General features: G+C 41.3%; 1 protein-coding gene across 6 annotated transcripts in view; it reads left to right on the top strand.

Moving 5' to 3' along the window:
- Positions 1-390: 390 nt before the first annotated feature.
- ZNF462 (zinc finger protein 462) overlaps positions 391-12,394 on the top strand; it is a 97,727-nt gene continuing 85,723 nt past the window's right edge. For 4 of the 6 annotated variants that reach the window (XM_084504168.1, XM_084504166.1, XM_084504167.1 and 1 more), the window contains exon 1: positions 391-1,302. The gene's annotated coding sequence lies outside the window, so the exon portion shown is untranslated. Of the gene's footprint in view, positions 1,303-1,397; positions 1,564-1,827; positions 2,761-12,394 lie in introns of those variants that run through there. The other 2 variants (XM_084504165.1, XM_084504162.1) reach the window with 2 other exon arrangements.

The following is a 12,394-nucleotide window of genomic DNA, read 5'->3' as shown; positions in this document are numbered from 1 at the left end:
GTCTTTCCTTGCTTGCCTTCATCACCAAGATACCTTTCTTTGTGAGCCTTGATCGTTTCTTTCCTCGGTTTAAATAATCAGTCACAAAAGAACAGACAACTAGGTGTTGGAAGGCATAAAAGTTATTTTAAGTAGGATTATTTATTTTATTTTGCAGCCAAAAACGTTTCACCAATGTAGGAAGTGATTTTGGTGCTCGGTAGTACAAGCTCTCTTTTCTCCTAAATGCTTGTGAGAAATAAAAAACCTGGAGATGACTGTCTTTATTTCCGGGAGTAGACTTCAAAATACGTGCCAGAAATGGACAATTTGAGTCTCCTTTCTCCACATCAAATGCGAGCTGGAAGGGGGATTAAAAACCAACCACGTGGTAGATCTGGTTTTATACTTTGCAACCTCCAGCTCCATTTATGTTCTTTACCCTGCTCAGGGAAGATTAGCCTCTAGATGGATGTGTCTGAGGGATCACCTCAGGGGCAGATCTGCATGCAGAAACCGGTTTTTGCCATGGCTGGAAGAGAGCTATGACCTAGCAGAGTGCTCCATCTGAGCGGCTCCCCCAGCATCGCAGGAGCTGCTGAGAGCTCCTGTGCAGGAAGCTTTGTGAAGGCAACAGCTTGGAAGGGGAAAGCTCTTCAGATCTTTCCCCCTTCTTCTCCTCCTCCCTGGCCCGTGAGTGATTCAGTGTCCCAAACCTTAACTTTTTGTTACCACCTTCCTCCTCTTAATCTCCTTCATCTTCAACACCTCCTCCTCTATCACTACCATCTTCTCCTCCATCTGTCTGCCTCCTGGATCTCTCTCTTGTTTGCTTGCTTTCCCCCCTCCTCTTCCACCTCCCTCCTTCTCTTTCTTCTTGCCTTTTCCTCCTCTCTTTTCTTCTCTTTTCTTTCTCTTTTTCCTCCTCTTCCCCTACACGTTGTTGTTGTTGTTAGAAAGGATTCTTGCACCCCCTGGTGCTCTTGCGTTTTGTGTGGTAGGAGAGGAGATTGTCTTCTTTCTCTCTCTCCCTCTGGTTGCTCATTATTCAGAGAGAGACACAGAGGGTGAGTGAGAGAGAGAGAGAGAGACGGATATCTCAGGTCATCTGCAGCTGCAGCAAACCAGTGAAGGAGAGAGAGAGAGGGAGAGAGAGAGAGGGGGGGAAAAGCAGGGAAAGATGGCGATCCTCCATTGCTGAGACCTGGCAAGGAGCACATGAGACTCACAAAACAACTTCCACAACAATAACAAGAAGAAGAGCTAGGCAGAGAGGAAGAGGAGAGGAGACAGCAGCAAGAGCAGCAGTGCCGGGACGCTCCTGTAAGTTCTTGCAATTAAAACCCATCTCCGGTTTGGCATTGGAGAGATCATCTCTCATGTGTATATATATATCTTTTTGTTTGGTCTTCTCTGTCTTTCTTTCTTTCCACCACCTTCCTCTGAAATCCATTCATTCGGCCAACGGAGGAAGGAGGAAGAAAGAAAGGAAGAAAAAAAAAAAAAAAAAGAGAAGAGAGGGAGCGAGAGCGGGGTGTTTTGTTTGAGAGAAGTCTCTTGCATGGAGGAGGAGAAGAGGAGGAGGTGCTGGTGGTGGTGGTGGTGGTGGTGGTGGGAGGAGGAGGAAGGCGGTTAATTAATTTTTTGTTGTTGTATTAAAGGGGGGGGGGGGGTATGGGGAGATAAGTGAGATATCAGTCGAGCTTTCGGGGTGGGGGTGCCCGTGTGGATATGTGTGTGTGTGCGAGGTCTGGATGGTGCTGTGCGTGTGGACTTGGATCAGAGACGGGAGAGACACGGAGGAGAGAAAAGCTCCGTGCTGGCACGACCCAGGCAATCGGGTGACCTCTTTCTTCCTTTCTTTCTTTCTCTCTCTCTCTTTCTTCCTTCCTTTCTTTCTTTCTCTCTCTCCCTCTCTCTCTCCCCCTCTTCCTCTCTTGCTCTTTCTCCTCGTCCCCTCTCGCTGCCCTCTCTCTCGCCGCCGGCGAGGCTGGTCCCTCACCCCGCCGCTGGTGCCCCCGCCGCCGCGCTCCTCCACTTGGGATGCGGGGGTCCCCGGCGGCGCCGGGGCTGGGGGGCTGGTGGTGCCCGCAGGAGGTTGCTTGGAGGAGGACAGCGTTCAGCTGGAGAGCAGGAGCCATTACACACGCTTCTGCTCTCCTTTGAGAGAAAGAGAGCGAGAAGGGAAGAAAGGAAAGGGAAGGAGCCCACTTCTTCTTGCTCACTTCTCCGATGTCCCTACCTTTAAACCAGGCAAGGGAGAAGGAGCTTTCTCCCCTGCCCCTTTCTCCACCACCCGGAGCAGCTTTCTCCCTATCTCTCCCCCTCTTTCCCTTTCTTTATCTCCCTGTCCTCCATTTGCAAGCTGTCTGCTTTGGTTCCAGTCCAGGCTCCACAACACAAAGCTTCTCCTCGCTCTCGCACACATGCACACACAGTCTACAGGCTCTTTATGTCTTCTGGAGTAACCTTCTTCTCTCCCCCCCCCCCCCGCGTCCTCTTAGCATTGTGGTTTCTATTCTCCACACAGAGAGATCCTCCTGGAGCTTCATGTAGTTGTGATCTGATAGGATTTCTCCCCGCCTCACATCCCTCTTTTGGGGGAGAAAAGGGAAAAGTTTCATTCGTTTTTCTGGTGTTTGGAAGGAGAAAGACCTTCAAGTTTGAGTGCTTTCTGCTGCTGCTTTTGTGTGTGTCTGTGGGGGTCTGTTTGTCTCATGAAGCTGCTTGCATGTCTAAGAGGAAGTGACTAGTTTGGCAGAGAGCTGTGATCTGAGTCAGGTAAGCCATGTCATGTTCTCTAGCTCCACCAGAAAATGGAGGAGAGAGAGAGTAGACAAAGCTGAGATGGGAAGTGCTCCTAACATCGTGGATGTGTCTCCATGTTTTGAAGCTTTGCTGGCAGAAGCTGGCTTAATCATGATTTTTTCCCCTAGGGTTTCTTCAGTTTTTCAATGTACAACATTGTGATGGGTCTTCTCTCTGACTTCATGCTATCAGGAAATGAGGATTGGAGGAAATTGCTCAGATTCTCCTTCACACAGAGAAACACATCCTCAGGCTTTTTTACTCTTATGCTTTCATGTGGAGGTCACCTTTCTAGACATTTTTCTTTGGTTAAAGACCACAGAATTTAGGAGGTTGATCAGTTGACCAAAGAATTGTGTATATATGCTTATATTTATAGATTTTTGAAAGCATTTGGAGGTAAGTGCGCAGAGATTGAGGCTGCTCAGGTTCTTCCAGAGAATGTCATGAAATGTCATTTTTTTTTCTAGGTGATGCTGTTGATGCCTGATTTATGGGATTTTTAACTTCTGATTTTCAAGAGCGTTCCTTCTTTTGGATTTATTTTATATTAAGATGGAATATTTCTCCCCACTCACTAGGTTGCATTAAAACGATACTGGCAAGCTTTTAGTAGGTTCCTCAGAGCATCATAAAATACACAATTTCTCTTGGAAAAGAAGCAGTTTTCACAGCTGTCTTTTTTGGTGTCTTTAAACTTTTTTTTTTTTTTTTTTTTTTTTTTTTTTCCCTGAAAACTAATGGCAACATTGTTATGATTTTAATGTAATTATGGAAACCTAAGATCTTTAAAGAGAGATAGCAGTTGAAAAGGAATTTGTGTGATTTTTTTTAGCCCACCTTTTAATATGAAATCAGTTTTAGTAGTCTCAAACCAGGCCTCACTCTTTTCCCACCAATCTTGATTTGCACATCAGATGCGTAGTAGATGCAGTTCCTCAAAAAATTCAAACTACATGCTGAAATGCATGAGGTGGATACCAGGATGCAGTACTACTGAGTTTGAACGCACAGCTCCATAGAAAGGTAGCATTCATATGTAGATTATTTTGAAGCATTTAAGAAGGAATGTGTTATATATGGGAGGTATATGCTATAGAATAGGAGACCAGTGAATCTGAATCAAAACACACTCCCACGTGGGCACCAAGAATAGAAAGATTTGATGACTGTAATCACTAAAGATGAACTTGGGATCCAGCTACTGCAAGGTTAAAATCAATGTCCTTGTTTCATTATTCCACAGGAAAAAATTGTGTAGTATATACTCTAATATTATTGGAAAGTATACTGCATTATCGGCTGTGCATTTTGTTAGTTCAGGTTGCTGATAATGTCACACAAAGTACTGAGATACCGTGGTTATCTCCACCCTTCTGAAATGAAGCACTTTCAGAGGTGGACTATGCAACATACCATTTCATGTATGCTTCACCTTACATTTTGACAAAATAAGAAGGGAGGTTAACTGTCTTTTTTTTCTCTTTTTTTCTTTTTTTCCTTGATGTGATGTTCATTGATGCACTTTACAATTTCTGTACAGGTCTAAATCAGCAGCCACTGAAGATAATAGCAAAGTCCTCACTGACCTCTGCTGGTTGGGTCAGATCCTATGTATCCATTCTCTCTATTCAGTATATTGTCTCCATAGGTATCTGATCGTGTTTCATAGTTCAAAATCATGAATTTCCTCTTACTTCTTGAGAAGTCAACTCTGTTTACACTACAATGTGACCTGCAGATACATTGTTCATAAATGTGGCACGTGCAATACAAGAACAAGGTTGAGATTTAAGCTGTGGATCTTGATGGGAGGGCATCTTGCCCCTCTCCTGTGGTGACAGACACCCTAGGAAAAAGAACATTTTTGCATTGGTTTGTATTGGAGAGTGGTGTTATTTATGGGTGTTTTCTTTACTATGAGACTGAAATTATCTTTAGAGAAGAATATTCTCATTAATGATGTTCCTTATTTTAGTCTGCCCAGACTGATTTTAACCTTACTGTTAGAAGACTAGCTGAGTGACTTTTATTTTTCAAAACAAAAAAGCAAAAAATGAAACAAAAGGCTTCCAGGGGATCTAGAATAATAATTCTAATTCAAGAGATAGTGGTGACCAGTATGTTTCTTGTCATCAGACACAAATTTCTTCATTCAGATATTGGGCTTCAATTGCTTTTGACTTATGAGCACACACAGTTTGTCCATGGTGCAAGATCTATCAGAAACTGCATTCATAGCTTATTGTTCAGTATATAAACTAGCTTTTCTTAATCACTTTTCTCAACCCCACCAAACAAAACCTAAGGACCACTGCTTTAAAAATATTTCAACAAATAGTTGATTTCCTTATGCATTTTTATTAGGTTAAAAATGAACTACATTCTGGAGAAACTTAAAACATCATGTTTAGAATTTCTTTCCATTGGTTTTAAAAATAATTTTGATACAGGAGGAAAACTAAAAATGTGTTGTATATGCCCAGGCAGTGAGGAATATGAGTACACAGTTGGATGCTGGAAATGGAAAGTAGTATAACTGCAAACACAAGTGGAAAAAAGATGGTCATTTTAATTTAGTAAAATTTATAATAAATTTTATAGTGTTGTGAACTTTGATTTAAAGGAGAATTGTCTCTTTTGAAGACATGAGTAATTAAAGAGTTGATAAGTATTGGAGAAGAACTGCTTTCAACATAGATGTCTGGACAGCTGGCAGGTGTTACACTGGGCCCCAAAGAATGGACAAGTTTAATTTTAGTCTTAGAAAGGAAATGTGAAGAACTAAAATCTTATAATAGTACAGGTTACCATTTGAGGAAGGTTACTTCAGAAAAGCCCAAAGATGCCTCCTGAAATTTGGAATTCCAAGAAACAAGTGTAAATGAGTTTTTTTTCTGTGAGTTTTCCTATGATTCCAAACAACATGTGGAGTTACAGTATAAATTGAGATTGCTCTATTTTTGCTATAACACTTTCTCTGCATGTTGTTGTGGATAATTACTTAAACTGAGCAGAAGAACACTACTTTGAGCTTCATAATAGGGCAATGTGAGTAAATGAAGTAGGAAACTGCAGAAAAAGGACTTATATCTGCGAAATTATTGAAAAGCTATGTAGTATTCATTTACTCACATTACCCTATTATGAAGCTAACACTAACCAAACGTAGCAACAAAACCTGTAGAGCAATAATTATCAAAAAAGAAAAAATCCTCACCAAAAAACACCACAACAAAAAATGAACTGAAATACTGAAAAGAATGTTTGGAAGAAGCACAATGGTAGAGGAAGAGAGATACTCTTCTGACAGATCAGGAAAGGTCCATGAAGACCCATGTCATCTTTGAATCATTTCAGGTACTATGTTTCCCTATATTTTGTACTTTGGTATATTTTCAATGTACTGTAGCAGAAAATAATATAAATGCTCTTTTTTTTCCTTAATCTTTGTTTTGAACTGAAATCATGTCTTTCATGAACTTGTTCCAGAGGAAAAAGGTCTGCTGTTACTATCAGCTGTATGATTTGCTTAACACTTGAAGGATGTGATCAAGTATGAAGTTCTAATTGCTGGCTTTAGTAAAATGTTTAACTTCATCAAGCTAAATGCTTGCTATCTTTTCAAAGAGTTGCTTCCATCTAGAGTGCTAACTAATCAAGCAGTCTTGAAAGGGCTTGTTTAATGGAAATCTTTCAGGTAGCATTAAGATATAATATGGGCCCACAGCACATGAGCAGCTGTCAATGAAGTATCAATTGAGGAGGGGATGAGGAGAACTGCCACCTTGCTCTTCAGGGAGTGAAAGCGAGGGCAATTTAGAAGAGAAGAAAGGAGAATGATAAGAATTAAAGTTGCATAAAGATCTGCTAAACTGCAGAAACTTAAGTTCCTCAGAGACAGGAACTCAAAATTTTTAATGAAAGAGGTCCTGGAGAAGGTGGTGTGGTGTAAGTCTTCAGCTGCTGGCAGAGACACAGTTAACATGTAAACGGTTGAACTTCAGCATGGCACTTCTCCAAATGAGTTGACTGTTGAAAATAAAATGTTCCAGAAGAACTGGGAGAACAGGAAAGAAGTTAAAATAGCATGGCTTGTATGCCAGTGCTGAAAGAAGAAAAGGGGGGAGGAAGGGAGATAGCTCAACTTATGATAATTATCTTGTTGGTTGTAGTGAAAAGGCTCTAGCAGAAGTTTCCAAATGAGGGGACTAGATTTAATGCAATCTTAATTTATGTCCTGAGTTCTGGAAGTATTAGTCTACTTTCAGCATGTGTTTGGGAAGTTGAACACATGCGTAAATAAAAAGTCATATGAGATTGTTTTGGGGTTTGTTCCATTTTGTTCTTTTAACTTTGGAAACAATACCAAAGATCTAAAGTCTGACACTTATCTCTTGAGTTTTATGAAGCTGTGCCAGATGTTGCAGTACAAACACAAGTCTGGAGAGTTTTGAAAGAGGGGATGAGATGGGGAAAGGGAAATCTTTATTTAGGGAAATCTTTAATTTCTGGTGTCTGATATTTGAAATATGCAGGCTTATGTACAACTTTGTGTTTTATTTTTATTTTTTTATTTTATTTATTTATTTTTTCTCTGTGTTCTCTTCATCTCTTACTGGTTCAATGTCATGGTACAGTTGCTTTGTTCAGCTTGAGTCAGTATCTGTTACAGCAGTCATCTCAAAATATCCTTGCTTAATAAAACTGATTAAAGGAGCTTTACTTTAAGCAGTGTTTGGAAAAAAACCTTTCCTCCACTATTGGTTGTGATTGGTTTGTAGTCATTTTTTGATACATAATGATTATCAGAACATCAGTCCCAGATTTAGCCGTACTACTATACCTTTCATTTCCTCTTGATCTTCACCTCATTGTTTTTGGCTATTTTTTTGGCAATTGTTGTTGTTGTTGTTGTTATTATTATTATTATTTTGTATATAATGATAGACCTCCATAGCTGCTGTCCGTAGGGAATACAGTGGGTTTTTGGCTGGGGCTAGAAACCGTTTTGTGGGTAGAAGATCGTAGGATCTCTCAAGAAAAACAATCAGTTTGGTAATTTAAAGAAGATGGAAACGAGACATCTGAGGATGTGCAGTCATTGTTCTTGAGTGGAGTCAAACACAGTCGCTTTAAGAATACATTTAATAATGTCAGCATAAGGAGCTGTAGGCACAGTGTCAATGTCATGAGTGATTAGGAAGGACTTACTGAGAGCTTATCAGGGCAGCAATCATTGCAAGGCCACTGTGTTGAGGACAAATAATTCTGAGAGAACACTGGACTATGGTTAGTTTTTCACTAGTTAAATTAAGAATTTAGTTGAAGTGTGTAGCTTGTTTTTTTTGTGTGGTGGAAGATAAGAAAAAAATCTAATTGGGAATGTGCAGAAAATTGAAGTTATTCTACACCTGTGGGAGAGAAGAAGCTAGATGCTTGTACTGTATGCCAGGAAGATGCAATTAATAACTTGCTGTTCATTTACATAATGGGTGGTTAGCAGCACTGGACAGTGTATTTGAAGCACTTTTTTTTACAGGTATAGCCTCTGTGATGACCTGAAGATTAAGAAGGGGGATGTTCAGCACTGGCATTACTGTTGCTATTAAAAAGCTCTGGAAAGGGGCCTGAGAACCCCAGCTGCTGTTGTGGTGGAGGAAGTCAGGCCTTCAAAGGATACAAGGATTAGAGTGTCAGGAAAAGTAAATGGTAGCATCAGCACAAGTAGAAAATAGGCATAGCTATTCAGCAAACAGAAAAGTAGGCTAAGGCATGCCATAATTATGTGTAGTGGAAACTTGCTGCTAATAGAGCAATTGCGTGGGGTAGAGAGGCAGGAGAATGATTTTTCAAGACAAAACAAAGCAGACATTGCAGAGAATGATATAGGAAGACTGAGGATTCAGTGTGCTTGTGATAATGTGAAAGAGAAGACTTTGTTTTGAAAGATGCTAAAAATGGAATCTTCTGATGTACATGTGGTCACTGTTTCCGTGGCCTTGTAGGACAATAGGGGCTTCTTTGCACTGCCCGAATGAGCAAACTCTTCCTTCCCGCTTGCAGCTCTTAAGGTTCAAATAGTGCTGCTTCAGGGTGGTAGCAGTAGTTGTGGAAAGAAGGCATCACAGGATATTCTTTTTGGGAAGAAGATGGGTCATACTGTATTGGTCTGTTGTCATGCAAATATTTCAAAATCTGATAGCTACTTATCACAAGAGCCAGGCAAATTCATCCCTCTCAAACATTATCCCTAAATATTTCATTGCTGTCAAAGAAAAGAGCAGAATGGGTGAATGTGACACCCACGACCTGTTTTCCAGCAGCCTATACTTTGAGTTTCTCCTGATTTATCAAATAAACAGAGTAGCCAAGGTAAGACTACATGTGCTGGAAAATATGCGTACAGCATGAGTTTGATATTCTGGGAGGTGCATTCTTCACCAACTTGGTTGACTTGGTGAAGATTTAAATAAATGTCTAACTGAGAAAGGGATCATTAATAAAGGGTCTGAATGCCAGAATGTGGTCTAAAGGCCAGAATTCAGCTGTGTGATGATAATATTTTTTTTTCCTGTCTTCTTCCCTCTTAATGATGTTAAATTGACAGCTCACATTGTTCCATATTTCCTATGTCAGGTTTTGCAGAAATTTTAGATGGATTCGTGAAGGTGTTTTTTGACATAGGCCCTTCCCTTCCCTTCCCTTCCCTTCCCTTCCCTTCCCTTCCCTTCCCTTCCCTTCCCTTCCCTTCCCTTCCCTTCCCTTCCCTTCCCTTCCCTTCCCTTCCCTTCCCTTCCCTTCCCTTCCCTTCCCTTCCCTTCCCTTCCCTTCCCTTCCCTTCCCTTCCCTTCCCTTCCCTTCCCTTCCCTTCCCTTCCCTTCCCTTCCCTTCCCTTCCCTTCCCTTCCCTTCCCTTCCCTTCCCTTCCCTTCCCTTCCCTTCCCTTCCCTTCCCTTCCCTTCCCTTCCCTTCCCTTCCCTTCCCTTCCCTTCCCTTCCCTTCCCTTCCCTTCCCTTCCCTTCCCTTCCCTTCCCTTCCCTTCCCTTCCCTTCCCTTCCCTTCCCTTCCCTTCCCTTCCCTTCCCTTCCCTTCCCTTCCCTTCCCTTCCCTTCCCTTCCCTTCCCTTCCCTTCCCTTCCCTTCCCTTCCCTTCCCTTCCCTTCCCTTCCCTTCCCTTCCCTTCCCGTGGCCAACTCTCTAAATCTTGGTCTTAATTATTTGAATTCCTTAAACCATCCATTCCTCTTTTCAGTGAAATAGCCATAAATAGAATATAATGGAGATATTGGAAATTAAGACCTTGGTACTAGATTTTTTGCACTCAGTCAAAACAAAACCGTGTGTATGTAGGAAAATAAAAAGTTCCTTTTGGGAGTGGTTCTGTTGTGTGAGATTGGACCAGATCTCTTCTGTTTGCAAACACTTGGAGATGGCAACTGGAGATATCTGAGACTTTTCTTCTATGTCATTGCTCTCATTCTGACTGATCATTTTTTCTCAGGTATGTTACTACTTGTGGTGAGTATGGAAGAGGCTAACTATGTATACAGCATCTACTTAGCTTTAGTTATTAATGCATTAAAATCTGGGAAGGAATGGCCATGAGGACTCATCATGTTTCCTATGTTGTGTGACAAATGGTACTGTCAGAAACATAAATAAATGTCAATAAATCATTTCAAATTTGTTCATATCTCTTTATTTGATTGGAAGCTCTGATCATACATTTCAGTTTTTATCTTCCTTGGCTGCATCTAGGTGGCTTTGGCTGCAAGATATAGGACCTCCAGCACTGATAGGCCCTGAAACTGTGCTTCTAGCATGCCCAGCTGAATAACTTGTCGAGTGTAAAAATGTTAACAAATGGATGATGGAAAACTGAGCATAGCCAGGCAGCTCTCAACTTTGTTAATTAACTTCCTTACTGCTGAATTTTGTCTGCCTTCTCACATGGCTGTAGCTTGCAGCCTTGCAAGAAAGGGTTTGGATTCCTGGCCAGGAGCGCATCCTGAAAGTTGAATTCATGTAACTTGAAGTCAGTCTGGACTGGTTCTTTTTGGTCTAAATGACCTTTTATCTTTGGTGGGGGAGGGCAGTGGGGAGAAAGCATATCAGCTTTCAACTATGTCAGGTCATATAGAGGTCAAGTTCTCTTGTCTGTGATCAAGCATATGGTGTAAAACAGCCCTGAGCATGATAGCACCAGGGCCTGGGGAGAGGAGGACCTTATCGGGCCTTCAGGAGGTAAATATGACCGAAGGCCATTGTGTGAATCAGCATGTATGGTGGATCTTCACTCAGGAGTTGCAGGAGTCATGTTTTTAACCCTTTGGTGGTTCCGGCTCCTGGCGTGTTTCCATTCTGCTAGGTTGAGAAGAAGCTGTTGCTTCTCAAGAGCATGCAGATTTCTCTTGCCAAGGTGATATGTGCACATAACAGACTTCTTAAACCCCTGATTCCAAGGGCATAACTGTATTATTCACTGAAGCTGCTGAAAAAAATGAGTCAATATATTCTGGGTCTCCCAGCTGCATGAATAAATGAGTAAATCTGAATTATTTTAAAATGATCAGATTACAGAGCTGATAAACTACAAAGATTTTTCCATTCAACTCCCTCTTCACAAATGCACTGCTCTCCTTCTACGGTGGAGCAGGAGGGAATACAAGATTTTCAGTGTGTTGTGCTCCCAAGGAACCACACAAAACTGCTAAGGTCCCTCTCAGAAAATGTCTTTGAGACCAAAAGCCTTGAGTCAGAAGTTGCTTGGCAGGATAACAGGCAGGTTGACCAAAGGTTGCATGTGGTGTTCTCTTGCAAAACTAACATGAAATCCTCATTGCCCTCCATGTTGCTTCACTGCTTCCACAGGTTCACCCATGCTACTTCAGTGGTGTATAGGAATATAATTTGCTTGCTGGTGTTATGGTCTTATCTCTGAAGATATTTATTTTAAGAATTCATGTCTACATAGGTTTGTTAATACTGTACTGTAATATCAGATGGGCTGCTGAGACCTCAAGAGGGTGAGCAATCTATTTTTAGTGTGTTTGAAGGGTAGATGATGTTTCAGGTTGTGGAATGACTTTCTGGGGGGCCTGTTACCATACACTGAAGTTTTGTATGACATGGCAGTGGAGGGCAGTCATATGATGATGAGGTAGTAACTTAAATGGGACATAAAAAAAAATCCTGCTCATTGGGGAAATTTTAAAGATATATGGAGCTAAAATGCTATACAGTCTATTCTTATGCTTGTTTTCTTGATATGCTGAAGATATCTAATCCTCTTTACAGGTGAAATAAGCAGCCTGCTTATGAACTGAAGGCAATACCTGCTGATCTGTTGACATCCATATTGGAGGGTTATTCGTGTCTAAGTATGAATTTTAATAATGAATGACCAAAAGACTGTTTAGTTGCCCGAGTGGTGCAAAGAAGATGTCTGATGATCTCCTTCCACATCAGAAGTTAGTCACATGTGGGAAGCTGGACACTAGTAGTGCTGTCCTATTTACACATATTTGAGATCCCAGCCTTACAGAGACTGGAACTCTAGGTTGAGAAATCTGCCTCTTAAAAATGTCTGCTTGCAGCAATCTGAAT

Source organism: Aythya ferina (genome assembly GCF_964211825.1).
Source record: "Aythya ferina genome assembly, chromosome: Z".
Lineage (NCBI taxonomy): Eukaryota > Metazoa > Chordata > Aves > Anseriformes > Anatidae > Aythya > Aythya ferina.
Note: the sequence above shows the minus strand (reverse complement) of the source record. Positions and strands in the feature narration are given on the sequence as shown.